Genomic DNA, 22,826 nt, shown 5'->3' with positions numbered 1-22,826 from the left:
AGGGCTCATTTGGGGAGGGGTAATGACATAGCAATGAATTCAGTTTTAGATTTGTTAAATTTGATATCTCTATGGACCATCAGTAAACCTGATCAGTAGGGAGTTGTATTTATTTCTGGATCTCAGAAAAGAGACTTGAATTAGCAATGTTGAGATTTGGGCTTATCAGCCTAGAGCTGGTCATTAAAACCATAGAAGTAAGTAAAATTGCCCATAGGAAATATGCATAGGAAGAAAATAAAACCCAAGACAGATTGCTGGGGGACGTCTGCATTAAAGGATGGACAAACGAGCTCACAAAGGAAACCAAAGCATAGGAACAAAATAAAGAGATTGTAGTGTGAGTTGGAGGAAGAAAGCTTTTCCAAACAGAAAGGGGGATAAAAGGTGATAAAGCTGCATAAAGGTTAAGCAAGATCAGAAGTAGAACTATCTGTATGTTTTTGAGTTGCTTGTAATCAGGCAGTTGACCTTGATGAGAAAACATTCAGGGCAGGGAGGGAGGCGAGAGCCATCTGCAGTGTTAAGGCCTGGACAGGATGTGAGATCTTGGGGTTTACCAGTGTGATGGTGAAGCAAAGGCAGGTTGAAGGAGAGCGATGCAAGGTCAAAGGAGAAGGCAAAAGTTCCAGCTCTTCCTCTCAGAAGTTGGGTTTGGGATGACAAAACAGAGCTGCAAGTTTATATTATTATATCCCCCCAGACTTCCTCTAAAGTGCCTCCTGTTGTGTGGAGGGACTTAAATGTAGATGAGAGGCAGAGTCCCAAACATTATCTGTGTATTTTGGTTTATTCTGTTATTCAGAGTTGTGGACAGGAAAGAAAAGAAGCATTGTTGTGAGTCACTATGCTTCATGTTCTAAAATCAGATAAACCTCTCTTTTCCTGCTTCAGTAGTCCTTCCTTTCTTTCATTGTTTTCTTACTTTCCTTATGTTCTTCTTACTCAAAACAGGCTAGAATATTTTGTCTTTCCTCCACCTAAGATGTAACATAAGGTTAAAATATTCCTCTCACGGAATTTTGTATTACACAGTTTACTCAAGTTAATTATATAGTTTATGAAAAACCTTATGGTGCCAAAATATATATTTTTATGCCTTAAATGAGCCCTCTTCCTTGAGAATACATATGTGTGTGTGTGTGTGTGTGTGTGTGTGTGTGTGTGTGTATATATATATATATATATATATATATATATATATAATCTGAGTGATACTCAAAATATTTAACTACAAAACAAGTCCTGTATCTATACTTATATCTGTATCTATGTCTATCTATTTATCCATATGTATGTGTTAGTACAAGCTTTCAGTAATTGATCTTCTATAGTCAAATGTGCATAACACATTACCCCATGGCTGTATCATCTCTTTTAAAGCTTAATATAATGTAGTCACCATATCTTGACACTCTGATATTCATGTCTATATAAAGTAACACCTTTAAAAAATTTAAGTCCGTGAAAATTAATACCTGAATTTAAGAAAACTGAATTTCAGACTTCCATAAAGCAAACTGCTGATAAAACACTCTATGTAAACCTGTAGCCTATTTCCTTTTGAAACTGACTGGCTTGGCACTTTCTATTTGAAAAAAAAAAAATAGCAGTATGGTTAAGTGCACTTAATTTTTACTTTTATGTTCATCCCTTGGAACAGTGATGATTCCATTATTTTTCCACCCTCTCAAATGCTTAAAAGCTAGATTTAAAAAAACAAGAATAGATGTATACACCTGGAAAATAATTTATTTTACATAGTACACATTTTTTTGACTTTCAAAGAGTTAAATTTGTGATGTTGTGCAGGGATTTCATTTAAAAGACCATTGTAGTAACCTGGGGGATAGCATGGGCCAAGTTGTTAACCATGGAAATGGTGACAAGTGGTCAGATTTTAGATTTGTTTTGGAGTAGAATCAGGGCTTGCATCACAGGTCTGACATCTGTGTTATCACACAAAGTCCTTTGCTCAGAAGAGCCCATGCTTGGTTTTATGCTCTGCTGTTATTATCTTGAAACTATTTTTCTTGTCTTTCTAGAGATACACTTGACATATAACATTATGTAACTTTAAGGTGTCCCATGTGATGATTTAATGCACATATATATTGTGAAATGATGTCCACAATAAAGTCAACACCTCTGTTACTTAAAAAGAGTGTATGCTATTGTGCACAGTAGGAAGCAACAGGGATTTAGAAAACCAAAAACAAAACCCAAATGAAAAAACAAAGCAAAACAAAAGATGTTTGCTTTGTGATAGTGTTCAGAATACAGTTTCAAACCAATGTATCAGCAGATATTAGGTTACGTGATTTATAATTCATATGTCATTATCAGAAACGTGTTAATATTGGACACAGGACTCTAGATAGGGTCCTGATCAAATACAGTCTTCATAGCACCTGTTTTTAGCAGCACACTTCATATCTTCCTTCCCTAAAATTTAAGCTTAATTGTAACAAAGATGTGTTTGACTTGTTCCTGTTGGTTATCACTGTATTTGCAATATCCAGAAGCGTCTGGCATATAGAACGAGCTCAGTAATTTTCTGTTAATGATTTTTATTATCCTTATAACTTCTTAATTCTGTGGTTACTGATGCAGTTCTGTGGTTACTGATGCAATAAAACCTCTCTCATTAGTATTGACTCATATTCAACATTATCAATTCAGATTTCCAGATTTCTGTTTTTTCCTTCCTTGTTTTCAAAATCATGACTTCCCCATCCTATATGAATGCGACTGGAAACTAGTAGTTGATGCTAATTTACAAAAGGTAGCGAGACTCTTATGAGCAAAAACAGAATTGCAAACCAAAAAGATTGTAACACAAGTCACTTGACTGATGTCGGTGGGCTGAGTTGATCAGTGAAAAGAGATGAGTAGAAAACAACTTGGACTTGGGATAATGTCTTTCAAAACCATATCTAAAAGTGAGGATTGTTCATGGAAGAAGCCTCACATTTGAAAGAGTTGCTTGAAAGATTCCCAAGCAGTATGGGCTTTGTGTGGTTGGAATGGAACTCTAAGGAGGCGGTAATAGTTACTGTGTCAGGAGAATTTCAAAGACCAAAATTATTTTTGGATGATTAAGGGAAGCAATGGATCTGTCAGTAGTTTTATCATCCCTGAGAATATTTGCAATTTCACAAGACAACACATAGTTGAACAATGATTACAGAAAATACCTTTGAGGTGGTAATAGTCTCCTTTCATGTAGGAAAACACTAATGGTGATCGTCAACTCCTGTGCGAATTTTAACAGACAAAAAAACTAAAGGTGATAAAGTCAGTGCTTTGAAAAAGTACTTCACCTCTTCCCAGCCAGTCTAATTTCATGAATGCTTATAGAAATCACACATTTAAATCTTGTCTCAAAATGTAATTGAATTATTCTTTATTTTTTCATTATGACAAAAACATTTAAATTAGATTTATATTCTTCCACTTTTAAGTTTTTTTACCTTTCTTTAGCTTTTTAAAAAAATCAATGTTTACTAAAATTTTGAGAAAGAAATTAGAGTAAGTCTTATGTATTTCTTTCTAATGTTTAATAAGAAAGTGGTTATTTTTCTTTGTCCATTCTATGGAGGAGAGATTTGTTTTAATAACTACCTATTGTAGTTGAAAGAGAGCTAACATATTCAAATGAAGGGTTCAATTAAATGGTTTTAAAAATATAATATATACTTCTTTAGGTAGATTTCCTTATCTAAATCTGTTAACTTGAGAAAATTTAAGAACATTTCTTTTAATGTTTATTTATTTTTGAGAGAGAGAGAGAGACTGAGCACAAGCGGGGGAAGGGCAGAGAGAGAGAGGGAGACACAGAATCTGAAGTAGGATCCAGGCTCCAAGCTGTCAACACAGAGCCTGATGTGAGGCTTGAACTCATGAGTCATGAGATCATGACTTGAGCTGACGTTGGATGCTCAACTGACTGAGCCCCCAGGTGCCCCATGAAGAAGTTTTTAGATATGAGGTTTAATTACTTAGAAGCTTGGGTAGTTAAGATTTAGCTTTATGATTCTTTTCTTCTGTTACATTTTTGAATATAAAATAAGTATACAATTTCCCTTACATCTCTGTAAGTCTGATAACCTGATGAGGTGTAACATATATTGGTATGTTACGAAGAAACCATGGTTAATCTTCATTTTTGTACTGTTTGCTTTTTACTTAATTGAAGAGCCTTTTCTCTCAATTTAGGTAAGGCATAAACATGCTGTAAGTCTAGAAATCATTCTGAAAGAAAGTGTGCAGATATCTAAATTTGTGAATTTTCACAAATGACTACAGAAAGAGATCATTGTATGATGTTTGTTATTTGTAGGCACCAGTAAGTTTTCACAACCCAAGATTGAGGTTAAACACAAAGAACTAACACAATGACTGCTTTGCATGGTATGAAATTGCCTTGGGATGTATGACCAAAAACAAGCAAGTGAACAAATTAAAGGAAACCTTAGAGATCAATATGAGGCAAAATGTACCAGAAGTAATATATTACTGCATAGTTACTCTATGAGTCAATTATAGATCTAGATAGATTCTTAATGTTATGAAACAAAAGCTTACTTGATTCATAGACTGTGGCTCATTAATTATCTATTGTAAAGGCTACAAAAGTGACTATTTAAGCCATTTGCCTCATTCCACATGATAAGCTGTGATGTTATTGCAGCACACCGCACTGGTGTTTCTGTATTATTTTGTTTTGTATTTCTATTCTCATGATTAGGTTCTGAGTTCTTGCAGCATTCTAAAACAAGACTAAGCATTCTTATGCTTATGCCATTATTTGACGTATAAGACTAAAGCCTTTGTAAATATACTAAAACTCATTGAATTTTATACTTAAAATGGGTCAGTATTATGGCATGCAAATTATATCTCAATAAAGCTATATCTCAATAAAGCTGCTTAGAAAAAAAGAGAACCAGGACAGGATTTTATTTTTGCATCTACTAGTGATTTGTGACTTGGGATTTTTGGGTCTTCTGTGAAATACAGTGGTGTCAATGATTTATCTCCCATTTTTATATTTTTCAACTTCAAAAATTTCGAATGAGCTTCTGTTTTTTTTTAAAGAAGATATCTGTTTCCTTTCTTCCTCCTTTTCTGCCTTCTAAATTTTAGATTAAAAAAATAGCCTGCACCCTCTGTTTCTTTTTCTTGTTTTCTTTAAATGTTTATTTTTGAGAGAGGGAGTGTGTGCACAGGCAGGGAAGGGGCAGAGAGAGAGAGGGCCAGAGAGAGAGAATCCCAAGCAGGCTCCATGCTCAGCCCAGAGCCCAATCTCACAACTGCAAGATCATGACCTGAGCTGACATCAAGAGGGACACTTAACTGACTGAGTCACCCAGGCGCCCCTGCATACTCTCCTTCCACCTCTTTATCCCTCACCCTATTCTAGCCCCTTCCTTTACTATTGGATTGAGACTGACTTTACAGAATTCAGTAGTTACTCTTGAACTGTGAGCTGAAGTGATTTCCGCACAGTTCTCATCTTCCTGGAACTCCTTGAAGCAGGAGACATTCCTAAAAATCTCTTTTCACAGGGCACCTGGGTGGCTCAGGTCAGTTAAGTTTCCGACTCTTGATTCAGGCTCAGGTCCTGGTCTCACATTTCGTGGGCTGGAGCCTGCATCAGCCTCCGTGCTGACAGTGCAGAGTCTGCTTGTGATTCTTTCCCTCTCTCTTCTCTCTGCCTCTGTCTGTCTCTCTCTCTCAAAAATAAATAAATAAACTTTAAAAAATTAAAAAAAAAAAAACCAGAATCTCTTTTCATTAACACATGTTTTGTTTTGGCTTCAGTGATCCTGTTTTTAACTTGTTATATCCATTCTCTGATCACACTTTAACTTTCTTTCTGTTTTTTGGCTCATCTTGTAGATCCCACCGCTCCTAGTCCTAGATTCTTCCCATGTATGTTCTCTCATTCTCTTGGCCTTAGCTCTTACACCTCTATGGAAATGACACCCATATCCCTGACTCTAGCCCTGACCACTCTCTTAGCTTTGGGTACATATATTCCATTCCTCTTTGACTTCTCCATCTCTGCATGCTTTGAACCTTAAAAATAAGTCATTTTCCTTCTCTCCCAAGACTCTATCTCCCAATCTTAATATTTTATTTATATATCCAGTCAATCATGCTGTAATGTTCAGAGTATCTTTAATTCTGCTCTCCGTTTTCATCCTCTGTATCCGTTTTCATAGTAATAAACTATTCCCAGGACTTAAAGGCAGGGAAGAGGCTGATGTTACATATACAGTCTAGGAACACAGACTTCCCTCAAGACCTTACTCTTTGTAACCTTCCAGGTGGCCATCCTGGTACAGAGTTCCTTTAGTATAGTGTAAAAGAACAAGGTCACAGGACTGAAGCTATCATATATGGCACATTGCTGTGAATTACAAAAGGTTGCTTATAAAATATATATTCTTTTATCAGAAAAATTTTCCTAATACTGATTTTGTAAGACACATGAAATTTATTGTTGCCTGTGGAAAATTTCTACAATAAGCATACCTATGTCATCTGTGCCCTTATGTGTTGTAAGAGGTCCATAACTTGCACAATCTTACAGAGTAGCTCTAAGTATAGGGCTACATTGTTCAGATCCTGGCCTTAGAGTTTAGTAGCTATATAACCTTGGTAATTTACTTAGTCACTTAAAATTACAGATTCATGACCTATAAAAGGTGACTAATAACATTATCTCTTTCAGAGGTTTTAGAAGGGTAAAATAGGAAAAAAAGGGTACAAGGGTAATTTAGGAAAAAAAAATATATATATATGATTAGAAAGTTCAAATTTACCTACAGATGTTCTCAGTCTACTGCTTCAGAGGCACAAATCATTAAACATGCCATATTGTGAAATTCTTTACATTGAAGAGGAGATGAAACTACTGATGTTTTTAACAGCTCACCCTATGTCATTGAAAATTTTGTCTCTGAGAATATTTCATTTAAGGACATTCTAAAAGACCTAGAGGAGCAGTTGCCCTATTTTTCCAATGAGTAAATGTGTAGCTCAGAACCTAATGTTTCTACTTGAATGTTGCTGCTAGCTATTTGGACAAAACAATGAGAAGGCTTTTAAGGCATTACAAGAAAATGTCTTGACTTCACCATTTCCAAGTTATGATTATATTTTATTTTTCTCCTATTTCAGGGTCAGCAAACTATAGGCCATGGGCCACATCGGGCCCTTGTATGATTTTTGTAAATAAAGTTTTGTGGGGACACAGCTACCCACATTCATTTATGTATTGTCTTGCCTGCTTTCCCACTGCAATGGTAGAGTTGTGTAGTTGTCACAGAGACCTGTTGGTCCACAAGCGTAAAATATTTACCATCTGGCCCTTACATATAAAGTTTGCTGACCCCTGCCTTTTTGATAGTTTTAAAATATTGCTTCAGTCAAAAGTCCATTTTGCTCAATTCTACACATAGAAAAAGAAAGATTGTATTGATCTGGATGGAGTCTAGTGGGTCTTACTCTTTCCTCTAGAATATCTTTTACTGATGAACAGTGGAAACCTAGGTGCATTGTGCTGCCTTAAAAGCATTCCGTTCCTTAGGTTTTACCAAAAGTAAAACAAGACAAATGAAAAAACCCTAAGGCAGAATAACCTGTTCCTTTTCCCCAGACTACTGGCATTATCTAGAAAATGCTTCTCATACAAAATAAGCGTTTAATAAATATCTTTTCCCTTCTTTTGACATTAAAAAGTGATAGTAGGGAAAAGCCTGCTTAATATCAAAGAACCATCTATTTGATGACACAGTGAGTGACTTAGTTCACTGTTGAAAACAAATTTGGATTGAAACTTGGGGAATTCTGTTAGTACCTGTCTTGTTCATTAAAGCAAGTGGTTGAAACCATGCCTTTCACGTGGGAAAATAATCTCTATTTTGCAAGATTTCTAATATAATAATGTATGTTAAAAACTTGGTAAATGAGTATTTCTCAATAGCTATTATTTTTATTTTACAGATTAAGTTCATTATTTAAAATATATCAAATTATTTCACTTTACCCTTCAAAAAGTCTACTTAATACTCAATTTCCTGTTTTTTTCAATTACTTAATACCTTCTGTGTATTACTTCTTATTCTTTAAAATGAATAAAAATTTAACCCTCCTCACCTTTTTTTACCTCTCACTTGAAAGAATTCTACAAAGAAGATTTATAATTTAAAACCATTTTTTTAATGTTTGTTTATTTTTGAGAGTGAGTGAGAGAGAGAGAGACAGAGAGAGACAGAGAGAGACAGAGACAGAGTGAGAGCAGTGGAGGGGCAGAGAGAAAGGGAGACACAGAATCTGAAGCAGACTCCAGGCTCTGAGCTGTCAACATAGAACCTGACGTGGGGCTTGAACTTGTGAACTGTGAGATCATGACCTGAACTGAAGCTGGATGCTGAACCAACTGAACCACCCAGGTGTCCCTAGAAGATTTATAATTTAAAAGCTAGTTTTTAATAACTTTTGTGTGGTGTCATTTGGATGTGTCGATACACCTAAAGTTATAGTTGGTTATGAAGCCCAAGAATATATACTAAGCCTTAAGAAATTTACTTCTTTGTCAAGCTTTCCAATGTCCTAAACCCATGGTTATGGATTGGGCCTTAACTGTAAGTACATTCTCCAAGAAGTTTGCTGTCACTTAAGACATTCTTTGTAATGTGTTTTAGAGTCAAGTCATGAAAGTTAAATTTTCTACTTTAACTTTGAAGCAGTTAAGAAATATTTGGGGATCCAATATAGAAAATCCCCAAAGTTAAGTGAAAATTGGAGCAGAAGGGAAATCCCTTTTTAAAAGAAGAAATTGATTTTTAAAAATATCATTTCCACTGATACCAAAATAGAGCTACAATCAAAGTACAACAGGATATATTTTCATATACAAGCATAGTTCAAAGCCATCTAGTTCTGGTTTCTGCTCCTATCACAGTTATGAGGACTCATTTTTGCTGGAAATCCAAATCTCTATAGAGTCAGTGTAGTTTGGGGACAAATATAAGGCTTTTAAAGTTAGAATGTAGTCTGGATTCCTAAAATCTTCAGGACCATGTATCTTTCTTTTGAAAAGATACTTCAGACCAAAGTATAGTTTGTTGTTGTTCTTGTTTGTTTTTGTTTTTGTTTTGTTTTTTAATATTCTATTATAGGTCCTGTGAAGCTTAAAATTACCTAGTCTAGGGACTATAGTTTATCAGTACAGGGTTAAGGAAGAGATGTTTATACTCTTATTATACCAGATCACTGCTCACCAAAACAAACAGCATATGCATGTGTACTAGAACTTGAAGTAATTGAAGCCAACATGAAGTATTTATATACAGTAAGTACAGTCTAAGAGGAACATACTTTGGGGAAAATTATAAGAAGTTAGGGTTGGAAAAGACGATCATGAGGAGCCACTTGTCTCACAGTTTGTGGAAGGTGGAAATACTGGAGAAGTTTCAGACTTGTTGTGTGCACAACCCAGCTGGGAAGAGGCATATTAATCAACTGAATGATTAGGCGTTGAAGTTTAAGGCCATTAGGGATTTGGAATATTAGAGATGAAAATTCTGAAGCATCAGCCAAGAATTTATTGAGTTGGCAATTCTGTGGGAAACTACAATACGATTCTGGGATATCTGACATATGAAGTAAAATTTGAGACGTTTTCGGATACTTGTCTTTTGTATTTTCATAGAGATATAAAAGTGTGGTGTTTTCCTTTTTGTTTTGAGAAACAAAGGATCAATCCTCATTTTAAGGTTCATCTCCAAATTCCATGAATCAAAAGAGAAGAACTTAAAATAGGAGCTCTATTCAAGCTTCTTGTTTTGGTTAGGGGTTCAGGGCTCATAGAGTAGGAAGATGTGATCTATTTCCTGGAAATGATCACACCAATGGGTAGATTTTCTTTTTTTAATGTTTTAATTTAAATTCTACTTAGTTAACGTGCAGTGTAATATTAGTTTCTGGTGTACAATATAGTGATTTAGTATTTCCACACAACACCTGGTGCTCATCATGACACGTGTGCTCCTTAATCCCCATCACCTTTTTAACCACCCTCCCCCACCTCTCTTCTGGTAACCATCAGTTTGTTCTCTGTAGTTACAGGCCCGGGGGGTCCTGGGTGGCTCAGTCTGTTGAGTGCCCAACTTTGGCTCAAGTCATGATCTCATGGCTCATGGGTCCAAGCCCTAGGTTGGGCTTTGTGCTGACAGCACAGAGCCTGGTCTGGATTCTCTGTCTCCCTCTCTCTGCATCCTGCCCCCTTGCACTCTCTCCCTGTCTCTCAAAAATAAACTTTTTTTTTTTTTTTAAAGAGTCTGTTTCTTGGTTTGCCTCACTTTCTCTTTTTTTTCCCATTTGTTCATTTGTTTTGTTTCTTGAATTCCACATGAGTGAAAAAATTGTCTTTTTAAAAGAATTTTTATACCAGGATGATAAAAGGCTCTCATTTATTAAGGTGGCATGACTCATTAATTAATCAAACTTTGTCTTAGACTAGAAAGTAATCGTGTGCTCACTAGTAAAGTTACCTCTGTTAGTAAGAGCTGTCTCATTCATAAACAACTAAAAGTAGGAGCCAAATACATGATACTAAGTTGGATGTAAAACAAATTCAAGATCCTTAAAATGTAAGTGAACAGCACAAGCAATGTTAATCTTGGGATGTAAGCAATGATTGTATCAGGCCTCTTAAACCATTTGTGCATGAGTAAAGTGTTAGGCACAGGTGAATTCACAACCATATCTGGGAAAAAATGGCTTCAGATGAGACAAAGGGAGGAAAAATTTCACCTAAGCCACCAGAAGACATAATGACTCTGCACTCCTGCACTCGTGTCTCTAACATTGCACATCTTAAAAAATTTTTTTTTAAGTTTACTTTTTGAGAGAGAGAGAGAGAGAGAGAGAGAGAGAGAGAACAAGCAGGGAAGGAGTAGAGAGAGAGAGACAGAGACAGACAGAGGATCTGAAGCAGCCTCTGTGCTGAGAGCAGAGAGCCTGATGCAGGGCTCGGACTCAAATTGTGAGATGACCTGAGCTGAAGTCGGACACTTAATCTACTGAGCTACCCAGGGACTGCTGCACATCTGTCTTGATCATTCAAAATAGAAAATGTAAATCTCAGTTCAGGCTGAGCCATTGAACATGACCCTGTTCCTATGTTGACTATGTGTCAGAGATCCTTGGACAAACTCTCCTTTCCTTTCCTAAAGGTTCCATTGGAGATAAGTATACCCAACCCCTCCCCCCACCAACCTGCCATGTATAAGAATAACAGTGTAGTTTAAATCTTCTTATTTTGTTATCTTATATGGGATAAGGGGGAAATTGTCCTTGTTCTGCCTCCCATGAAATTAGTCACCAAAGTGAAATACTGGTGCCAGAGAATCCAAAAGCAGCATCATTGGGTGAATAGCAGCATAAAAAGCCATAAATTTAATTGTCTCTGTGTCTACCCTTTGTCTTCTCAATTGTACTCTTTTACAGTCAAAATGGATCTTTATTGATTTAGTTAATGCCTCTTTATATTTTGGCTTCCGCATCTGATTTCATATTTTCTTAGGAGAAAAAAAATAACTTCCCCTTAGAGTGGCTATATAAATGATCAAAATGAATGAGTTTTAGAAATCGAATGCTCTCTTTTCTGTCCTCTTTCTATTGCTTTTCAGTAGTCATCTCATGAGATTAAATGGTATGTAGAATATTACTTGGGTGCACTCTTGCCTTGTCACAAGAAATTGTCAATCCTTGAAGTTCAATTTTGTGACAGAATATTTTAGTTGATTAAGTTGTCAGGTCTGCTGTAAGTAACAAAATATATTGAGTTCTTAAGGAGAGGTTTATAATGCTCCTGCATGAAAATATTGAATAGTAAAAATATGTCTGGAAAACATATTTTTTTTCTCCCCAACTCATCACATGATTTCCTCCCTTAAACACACACACACACACACACACACACACACACACACACACACACACCCAAGGAGTTCGAAAATGCCAACTCTGCTTTTTTAATTGACCAGAGGAAAAGCCAGTGTTACCTTCCTGCATCTTACTGAATCCACTGAACGCTCTCCAGTCCTCATCTGGTTTGCTGTCTGTAGTGCTGCACACTTTTACTCAGTCTCCTTCCTTGCACACATCTTCTCCTTTGCTTCTGTAATGTCATACTCCCTTGGATTTGCCTGATTTCTTGGTTTCTCTACAATCTCCTTTGCTGGTTCGTTTTCCTCTGCCCATTCCTTAAATGTCTGCGTTTGCTTCAGGGCTCTGTCGTTATTAGTCTCTCCTCTCATTTCCCACCTCTTCTACCTTCTGAGCTAAGTCTTTAACAGCCCAGGTCATGTAAACCAACTACTCAAATTTTATCATGTGCATTAGTTTTCTATGCTGTATAACAAATAATACAAACTTTACAAATTTTATCATGTGCATTAGTTTTCTATGCTGTATAACAAATAATACAAACTTTATGGCTTAAGACAGACCTTATTTAGTATTTTACAGTTCCCTGGGTCAGAAGTCTGGGTGGGTTTCAATTGGGTCCTCTGCTCAGGGTCTCAACAGCCTGAACTCAAGCTGTTAGCTAGGACTGAGGGCTCATCTGAGGCTTGAGGTCTCTTCTGAGCTCACTGGTGTTGGCAGAATTCAATTTGTTGTGGCTATAGGGCTGAATTCCCCATTTTCTTGATGGCTGTTTGCCAAGGGCAGTTCTCAGCTCTTGGAAGCTGATTACAATGCTCTGCCATGTGGCCCCCTGCATAGGCCCTCTCACGCTTTTAATCTCTGGTGGCAGGGAGGACCTCATTTCCTCTGAAGGGATCGACTGATTAGGCCAGGCCCACAAAGCTCTCCCTTTTGGTTTTGATTAACTCAGAGTCAACTCATTAATAACTAAATCATGAGAATTATATCCCATCACATTTACAGGTTCTGCCCTACACAGGACAGGACATTGTACAAGGTGTGAACATCATGAGTAGGGCATGTTGGAGGCCATCTTAGAATTCTGCCTGCTATACCCTAGTTCTGCCATTTACTAAGTCTGTGAATTTGGGAAAATTCTATAATTTCTTTGTGCCTTGGTTTTCTCATCTTTAAAATGAGATGATAAACAGAGTACTCTTTATGGGGTTATTGTGAGGATTAACTGGATTGAAACATGTGAAACAGAACAGTGACTGATACATAGTAAGAGTCTGCAAAAATTCTGTTATCATTGGGGTACCTGGGTGCCTGGGTGGCTCAGTCAGTTGAGCATCTGACTTTGGCTTAGGTCATGATCTCATAGTTCATGAGTTCAAGCCCCTGTGTCGGGCTCTGTGCTGACAGCTCAGAACCTGGAGCCTGCTTCAGATTCTCTCTCTCTCTCTCTCTCTCTCTCTCTCTCTGCCCATCCCTCACTCACACTCTGTCTCTTTCTCTCTCTCAAAAATAAATAAACATTAAAAAAATGGAGACACCTGGTTGGCTCAGTTGGTTGAGCACCCAACTCTTGGTTTTGGCTCAGGTCATGATCTCTCAGTTTCGTGAGTTCAAGCCCTGCATTGGGCTCTGTGCTGACAGCTTGGAGCCTACTTGGGATTCTCTCTCTCCATCTTTCTTTGCCCCTCTCCTGCTCACACTATCTCTGTCTCTCTCAAAATATAAATGAATAAACTTGAAAAAATTCAGTTATCATTATTACTCTATTTTCTCCCCATCCACTCTCATGGCATCAGTGTTACTGATATTCCTATGACTTCCAAATTTATGTCGCCAGTCAAGATCTCTGAGCTTTAGACACTTAAAATATCCTAATTCATATCTACACTTGTATATCTGATAAGCAATCTAAGTGCAATTTGTCTAAATCTAAGCACATGATTTCACTTGCAAACCTGATCCTGGCTAGTAATTCTTATCACAGTAAATAGTACTCCTTCATGAAGTTCCTTACACTCCCCAATTTCTTCATATTTTCCTACTATGCATTCATTCAAAAAACATTTTTTTGGAGTATCTACTGTGTGCAAAGTATTGTGGCAGAGGATATAATGGTCAGTAAACATTGAGGTCTCTACCTCATGTAGCTTACAATCAAGCGAGAGAGACAGATTATAATCTATCCCTCCAAAATTATTAAAACAAACCAATTTTATCAATTTATTTTGCAAATATTCTAGTCCAAGGCACCATCTTTCTTTCCTGAACTAGAGCAATAGCCTTTCAACTGGGTTTCTACATTCACTCTTCCTCCACTTTCTCTTTCCTCACCAGAGCTACCATCTTCAAGATCACACTACCACACTCCTGTGTATAAACCTTGCAGTGGCCTCCTGTAGTCTGTAAGATAGAAACTCATCTTCGTCATAGCCTGCTATGGCCCTGCATGACCTCGCCAGCTTTATGCACCCCTACACACTGCTCCGTTCCTGTTTCCGCTTTAACAGCCTTCTTCCTGCTTCTCAACACTGCCACACTTGTCCTGCCTCAGCACCTTGCACCTGCCTGTCCTTCTAAAATGGGCATTCTCTCCTTCTTGACAACTCTGTCTTTACCTGGTAACTCTCAGCTCAAATTTTATCCCTCTCCTTTATCCTCCCAGTTTACTAAGTGAGGATCCCCACTGGAGTCAAGGTACTTTATGAGTCTTCTTCATGACATTTAATGTGGTACATAGTTATGTATGAAGTTGAGTCATTACCTGATTAATATCTGCTGCCATTCTTGGAGAGGGGTGTTTGATGCAAGATCTAAAAGATGAGCTTCAGCCATATGTAGAGCTAGGTTTTACACCTATGTTTTGTTTATGAGGGAATATGACATGAGCTGCATTTTAAATGGAAAGACTATTCTCAAAATGTGTATTTGATGGGACAAGTTTTCTACCTCTGTGTCGATTCAGCCAAGCTTACCCTAACAGTATTTGAGAGGAAACATTTGTGGTTATGAGGGTTACTAAAGACCTGGACAAGAATGTGAAAATATTCTGTAAACTGTAAGACTTAACACAGAATTTTTATTGCATTTACTGTTGTTAATATCTCCGAAGTATCAGTTTATCCAAAACCTGAGCTATGTTGAATTTAATCCATTTGATTTTACCCAAATATTTAGTTTCCTCTGTGAAATGTTTTAGATTTACCTGTTTTTTCCCCTTAAGTTTGTGTGTATGTGTACGTATTAGTGTACTGTCAATATGTATACATACGTATGTAATGTGCACACACAAACACAGTATATACAATGTGGGTATGGTGTATATACAGGCTTCTCTAAAATATATTCCAATCTAGTGTTCAGTATCATAAAATGGGACCAGCTCAGCAGCTATTACCCTGTTTTATTTAAAATGTTTATTTTTAGTTCAATTTAATGATGGTGAATAACAGGATATTTGGACTCTGAGCCATCAATAGGCTTTGCAAACAATGAAAAAATCAAATCCCTTTAACTTAAAAGTGCTTACTGATTTTATAAATGTATTTTGCAAATATGCTAAAATTTTACTGTGATGGTGAAAGCAACAAACAAAAGCTTGTAGAGGATTAAAATGCAACTTTTTTTTTGTAGAAAATGTTAAAAATCATTGCTCAAGTAGCAATACCTTTGTCTTCAAGCTAATTGACTATAATTTCATAATTATTGATTTGTAGATATCCAATTTGGATCATTTCTGAAGCTGAATTCAGAACAATCTTAAGGTAAGGTGTTTACTTAGAGAAAGAGAGATTGTGTGTGTGTGTGTGTGTGTGTGTTACAGAATAAAAAAATCTGATATTGAAAATGATATTCCATTTTAACTTATAATATTTCTCAACTTAAAAAATATATCAAAACATATGATAAATAGTTTGATGACTACTTAATAAATGTCCTCTAAGTGTCCTTTCTGCAAATGCCCATATGAGCAAATCACTGTGAAAATATACAAAACAATTAGAGTACAATTAATACTAAATAGCGTAATGCTCGATGTTGCTGAGTTAATAGATGTTGGAATGAGCTATCAGATGTGGGCTGAATAATAGGGACGTATCATGGAATTAATAGTAATAACAGTAACAATAACACCAACAGCAATAATAATACTATTTACTTAACATTATAATCCAGTCTTTCTACTAAATACTTTATAAAAATGCTTTATGTCATACAATCTTTACAAATTTCTGAAGCCAAAGTATTATTATTCTCATTATTATTGTTAATATCATTTTATAATGAGAAACCTGAGGCATGTCTAGAGTCATGTAGCTGGTGAGTGGCATGGTTACCAGCTGAGGTCTATACCACACCAAGTTTTGGTTTCCTACCAGTATATAAACTGCCTTGGGAAGGTAAGAGTTAAGCAGCATTTTGTGAACTTTGGATTCAGAAGAGAATGAGAAGGGAAGTTTTTGCAGTATGAAGGCCACTTAACAAAAATGTGAAAGGTGATCTAGATATTCACTGTGCTTGAGTGACAAGTTGGAATGAAGAACATTTGAGGAAAATGTAATAAAAATCATGTAGCCAGAGCAGATGGAGCTTATGGACATATTTTGGTGGATAAATACTGAGTGTTCCAGTTTCATCTTTATTGCCCACTACCCGAAAACTACTAATCTGGATTTTTGCTATTATAGTTGAGTACAGTAATCTACAATCTGGTCAGGGTAACCAGTTAAAAAAAATCAATTAGCAATAAAATACTAGAATTAGGAAGGATCATTGAAAATTATGTAGTCCTGTTAAAGCATGAAATGACAGCCTACTCCTGATAGAGGCGTTAGAAACAGAGAGGCATGCTATTACCAAAAGACATGAAAGTAAATAAATATTACAGGTCTTCATGGTAGATTAGATAAAAGGAATAAAGGGGAATGAAGAGCAGAGATGGTTTCAAGTTTATTATAGCAAAAAAGAAAAACTACAAAACTGATGAAAGGGAAATATTGTTAGACAACAGAGTAAGTTTGATTTTTCTTTCTTGCATCCAAAATGTCAATGGAGCCCCATATTCATGTATCCTATAGGATACAGAAAATTACCTGAAGAAAACAGGTGAAGATTGGGTTCTAATATCATTAAATGTATTTTTTAAGAGACTTTAGAGTGGATGATAACTGTGGAAGGATTAGTATAAAAATAGAAGCACATGGGCTGATTTTTTTCTTTATTTTTTATTTTCTTTTTAAATTTTTAAAAAGTTTTTAATTTTAATTCCAGCATAGTTAATATACAATGTTATGTTAGTTTCAGCTGTATAATATAGTGATTCAACAATTCTATATAGTACTCTGTGCTCATCATGATAAGTGTACTCTTAATCCCCATCACCTATTTCACCCATTCCCCTACCACCTCTCCTCTGGTAACCATCAGTTTGTTCTCTAGTTAAGAGAACAATACTTAAGGAGTGTTTCTTGGTTTGTCTCGTTCTCTTTTTTTCCTTTGCTAGTTTGTTTTATTTCTTTAATTATGCATATGAGTGAAATCATGTGATATTTGTCTTTCTCTGACTTATTTTGCTTAGTCTCTAACTCTATCCATGTCATTGCAAATGGCAAGATTTCATTCTTTTTCATGGCTGAATAATATTCCATTATATGTATATCCTGCCTCTTCTTATCCACTCATGTATTGTTTGACACAGGGTTGCTTCCCTAATTTGGCTATTGCAAATAATAATACAATAAACAGAGGGGTGCATGTATCCCTTTGTATTAGTAGTTTTGTATTTTTTTGGTAAATATCCAGTAATGCAATTAGTAGACCATAGGGTAGTTTTATTTTTAACTTGTTAGGGAACCTCCATAATCTTTTCTACAGTGGTTGCATCAGTTTGCATTTCCACCAACAGTGAATGAGAGTTCCTTTTTCTCCACATCTTTGCAAACACTTGTTATTTCTTGTGTTTTTAATTTGAGCCATTCTGAGAGGTGTTAGGTAATATCTCATTGTAGTTTTGATTTGTATTTCCCTGATGATGAATGATATTGAGCATCTTTTCATGTGTCTGTTGGCCATCTGTATGTCTTCTTTGGAGAAATATCCGTTTGTGTCTCCTTCCCATTTTTATTTGGATTATTTGGTTTTTGGGTATTGGGTTGTGTAAGTTCTTTATATATTTTGGATACTAACCCTCTGTCAGATATGTCATTTGCAAATATCTTCTCCCATTCCATAAGTTACCTTTTAGTTTTGTTGATTGTTTCCTTTGTTGTGCAGATGCTTTTTATTTTGATGTAGTTCCAATAGTTGACTTTTGCCTTTATTTCCCTTGCCTCAGGAGACCTCTAGAAAGAAGTTGCTATGGCTGATGTCAGAAAAATTACCACCTGTGCCCTTTTCTAGGATTTTTACGGGCTCAGGTCTCACATTTAGGTCTTTAATCCATTTTGAACTTATTTTTGTGTACGGTGTAAGAAGGTAAAGTGGTCCAATTTCATTCTTTTGCATGTATGTAGATGTCCAGATTTTCCAATACCATTTGTTGAAGAGACTTTCTCCCATTATGTATTTTTTCCTCCTTTATCAAAGGTTAATTGACCATATAACTGTGGATTTATTTCTGGGTTTTCTTTTCTGTTCCATGGATATATGTGTCTATTTTTGTGCCAGTACCATGCTGTTTTGTTTGCTACAGATTTGTAATATAATTTGAATTCTGGAATTTTGATGACTTCAGTTTTGTTTTTCTTTTTCTTGACTTTGACTATTCAGGGTCTTTTGTGGTTCCGTTCAAATTTTATGATTCTTCAAGTCCTGTGAAAAATGCTGTTTGTATAGGGATTGCATTATATTTGTAGGTTGCTTTGGGTGTCACATTTTAACAACATTTGCTCTTCCTCCATGTGCATGGAATGTCTTTCCATTTCTTTGTGTTGTCTTCTGTTTCTCTCATCAGTGTTTTATAGTTTTCAGAGTACAAGTATGTCACCTCTTTGGTTAAGTTTATTCCTCAGTATTTTATTCTTTTTGGTGTAATTGTAAATGGTATTGTTTTCTTGATTTCTCTTTCTATTGTTTCATTATTAGTGTATAGGAGTGTAAACGATTTCTGTACATTGATTTTGTATCCTGTAACTTTACTGAATTCATTTGTCAGTTCTAGAATTTTTTTTTTTTTTGGTGGAATCTTCAGGTTTTCTATATGTAGTATTATGTCATCTGCAAATAGTGAAAGTTTTACTTCTCCCTTACCAATTTGGATGCCTTTTGGGGGCTGATATTCTAAACACCATTTTCAGTTGAACATTTTAAAAATAAAATATAACTATGTAATCCTGAAAAATGCATGTGAGATAATGCAACCTGATAATAGTCCGACCTTCTATGCCTAATTCTAAACTTGTAAACTTTTTGTTTGTTGGGGATTTCTTTGGCAATATAATGTTGATTTTTTTAACTAGGTAAATGCAAATTACTTAAAACTCAACTCTGGAAAACATTTATTTTAAATGCTGACAATATTGATTGACTTTCATTGAGTGTTATCTTGTTAATTATGCTTCAGGTAAAATACAATTTAAAATCACTTTTATTTCAGAATGAAAACATCCATTGTGTAATGAAACATGTGAATTAGACGATAAACAGGAAGAGAAAGGAAGAGAACAAGCTCAACTTAGGCTACAAGTTAATTCATTTGGAATGAAGTCTGATTAAGGCTGGCTTACAATACTATAATATTTTTTATAATACCATAACCGTTTTTTCCTAGGATTAGTAAAAAAAGGACAAGTTGAAATGATATGTACTACAGAATTATAAACTTCTTACATTTTACTAACCATTTTCACTCATAGGTTAAATTCATCAGATATTAATTCAGGACCTAAATTTAGCGTTAAATTCTGGGTCTACCACATTTTCAATAGATACAGTTCCTCTTTTCAAGATGCTCAGAGTCTAGTTTAAAAAAAACAAATATGTAAACAAGTTATTATAGTATAGTGTAATTCCTTGCCGTAGAAGCAAAGGGATAGGATTACTTCTGATTCAGTGGATCAGGACTGCTCATAAATATCAGCAAGGGAATGTGGAGCTTCATAAGCCTGAAAGAAGATATACTTCTGAAATTTGGATTTAAGCTTAATCATGTTTTAGAAAACTCTAATGTTAGTGCAAAAACTAACAGTAGGCTTTGAATTTCTTAGAATTTGATTCTCAAAGACTGTGATTTTTTTTTTTTTTTTTTGTTTTGATTGCAGTCTGGAGGAGAGTCTTCATATAATGGACCATCTATTTTTAGCAAGTAGGGATTTAACATGTGAAACATATTGCCTGCGATTTGCTACTGATTTTCCTTGACAGCCGTACTATCAAGAATGTTACTTGTTAAATGCATTAAGAAGCTGACTGGGAAAGCTATCACTTTGTTAACAGTTTTACTTAAGTAATAAAACCTTTGTTATATAAGCAATGGGATGTATTATTTCAATTTATAAAAATAAAGTTGGATAGGTTTTAAAAAATAGGGAGACAGTTCCTTTTCTGGCAGTTGTTAAATGAAAAACTGTAAAAATATAACTACAAAACCCTTCTTTTAAAATGCTTTTCTGAGATGGTAGGAAAGTAAAGACTCTAAAGAGAATAAAAACAAAGCAAAAGCAGCAACCCTCAGAGGAAAGCAAGGCCAAAGCTGGGGAGACAAGGTGAAGTCTAGGGCTAGTCCAAGTTGGAATCTGATAGATGGTTTCTCAGGAAACCAGGATCCTAAGAGTAAGGATGCACAAGAAACCCACCACTGAGAAGGTGCATCCAAAAATTGCCTATCTAGACTTTGACACTGAGTGAAGTGACACAGATTTGCCCTTAGAATTCAGAACTTTTGGTCAGCGTTCACTGGGATTTGGTGGCAGATTCACCTGTGTTATCCAACATATTCATCCAATAATTTAGAATGTTTCTGGATTCACAATTGGTGGGAGGAAGCAAAAGAAATAATTTGCCACATGAATCTAAATTCAACGTTTTCAAGATAAATTTCTAGAGAAATTAGTTAACAAGTCAAAAACTACAAAACATAAAGAATAAAATGGATTTAAAAGAAGGCTGGGAAAAGCCATGACAGAAGATACAGTTTTAAAAGGTATATTATGCTACAATGAGCGGATTTGGAAGAAAAATATGTTTAATACTGTATTAATTTTCTATTGTTTCCATACCAAATCACCACACACTAAGTCTCATAAAACACACAGATTTATCACGTTACATTTCTATAGATCAGAAATCTAAAACGAGTGTCACCAGATACAAAGTATATCCAGGATGCATTTCATTCTAGAAGCTCCAGAGGAGAATTGAATTGGTTTCCTGTTCACTTGGCTTCCTGGCAGAATTCAGTTCCTTGTGGTTGTAGGACTGATCTCCTTGTTTTGTTGCTGGCTCTAAATTGAGGATTTCTCCTAGCTTCCAGTTGTTATCTCGTGCCTTGCATTGGTCCCACCTCCCCTGCTTTTTTTTTTTTTTTTTCCAAAGCCAGCAATAGCAGGTTGAGATCTTCTCACATCACATCACTCTGACCCCTTTCAGTTCAAGTTGGCAGTATCTTTGGTTGTATAAAATTCTCTAGAACTCTGTGGGTGTTCCGTGGATGGAAGGATGCTATGGAGGATTCACCCCATTAGATAAGAGCCTCACCAACAGATCTTAACAAGAAAATTTCTTCACTATTTTTGGCTTTGGCTGAGATGGCTGAGGGTGTCTATGATCACTTCCTTAATCTCTTTAAAGAGTCTTTTTTGCTACAGAATACTTTGCTCTCTTGGTTTTTCTGAAGAATATTAGAAAACTAATCACTTAGTTTTAAATAAAAATTGCATTAAAATAATCTTTTAATTTTAGCATCTTTGCATATTTGTGATACAGATAGGTTAAGCATTTCCAAAATCCTCAAGCCCTGGTTCCTTTTTGTTTAACAGCTTCTCCTTTTATTTATCTCTCTCCCCTAGCATGTTACTCTAAAGAGAAAAAAAAAATCAGCCTGCACCTTCAACATTTTGCTTGGAAATCTTTTCAGCTAAATATTCAAATTTATTGCTTACAAGTTCTGCTTTCCACATAACTGCATGACACAGTTTTGTGCCACTATGGAAAAAATTCCTTTCGTCTGGTTTCCAATAACATGTTTTCATTTCCCTCTGAGCCTTCAACCAGCAGCGTGCTTAAAATCTACATTTCTGTTTAGTCTGTTCATGACCATTTATGTTTTCTTCTGAGAAAATATAGAATTTCTCTGTAATGCTTGCACTTCCTTCTGAGCCCTCATGGACAGTCTTTAAAGCCCTTCTTTCTGCTAACACTCTATTCAAATAAATGTCAGCTTCCTCCCCACCCCCCCCCCATGCTTCTCAGAATTCTTCTAACCTGTGCCTGCTGCCTGATATCAAAAATCAGTGCCACAGTTGTAGATATTTGTTACAGCAACACCTCACTCCTGATACTGAAATCCATATTATTTTTTTACTGCTGCTAACAAATGACTACAAACTTAATGGTTTAAAACAACACAAATTTATTATTTTACAGTTTTCTAGATTAGAAGTCCACTATAGTTCTCAATGGATTCAAACTTAAGAGTGGCAGAAATATATTCCTTTCTGGAGGCTCTATGGGAGTATCAGTTTCCTGCTCATTCAAATTCCTGACTGAGTTCAAATCCTTATGATTGTAAGGACTGGGTCCCATTTTATTGATGATTATAAGCTGAAGTTTGTTCTTGGCTTCTAGGGGCTGCTGCATTTCTTGGCTCATGGACCCATCCTTACCTTTCAAAAGCCAACAACAGTGGGCTGAGTCCTTTGCACTTT

At 35.8% G+C, this 22,826-nt stretch overlaps 1 protein-coding gene across 5 annotated transcripts in view; it reads left to right on the top strand.

Moving 5' to 3' along the window:
- Positions 1-22,826, top strand: part of CNTN1 (contactin 1) — a 363,960-nt gene that overhangs the window by 68,223 nt on the left and 272,911 nt on the right. For 4 of the 5 annotated variants that reach the window (XM_019452461.2, XM_053895743.1, XM_019452462.2 and 1 more), the window contains exon 2: positions 15,681-15,728. The exons of the other annotated variant lie outside the window; for it this stretch is intronic. The gene's annotated coding sequence lies outside the window, so the exon portion shown is untranslated. The remainder of the gene's footprint in view (positions 1-15,680; positions 15,729-22,826) is intronic. 5 annotated transcript variants of the gene reach the window in all.

The sequence above is a fragment of the Panthera pardus genome, unplaced genomic scaffold (assembly GCF_024362965.1).
Source record: "Panthera pardus isolate Hobbes unplaced genomic scaffold, ASM2436296v1 HiC_scaffold_6, whole genome shotgun sequence".
NCBI lineage: Eukaryota > Metazoa > Chordata > Mammalia > Carnivora > Felidae > Panthera > Panthera pardus.
Note: the sequence above shows the minus strand (reverse complement) of the source record. Positions and strands in the feature narration are given on the sequence as shown.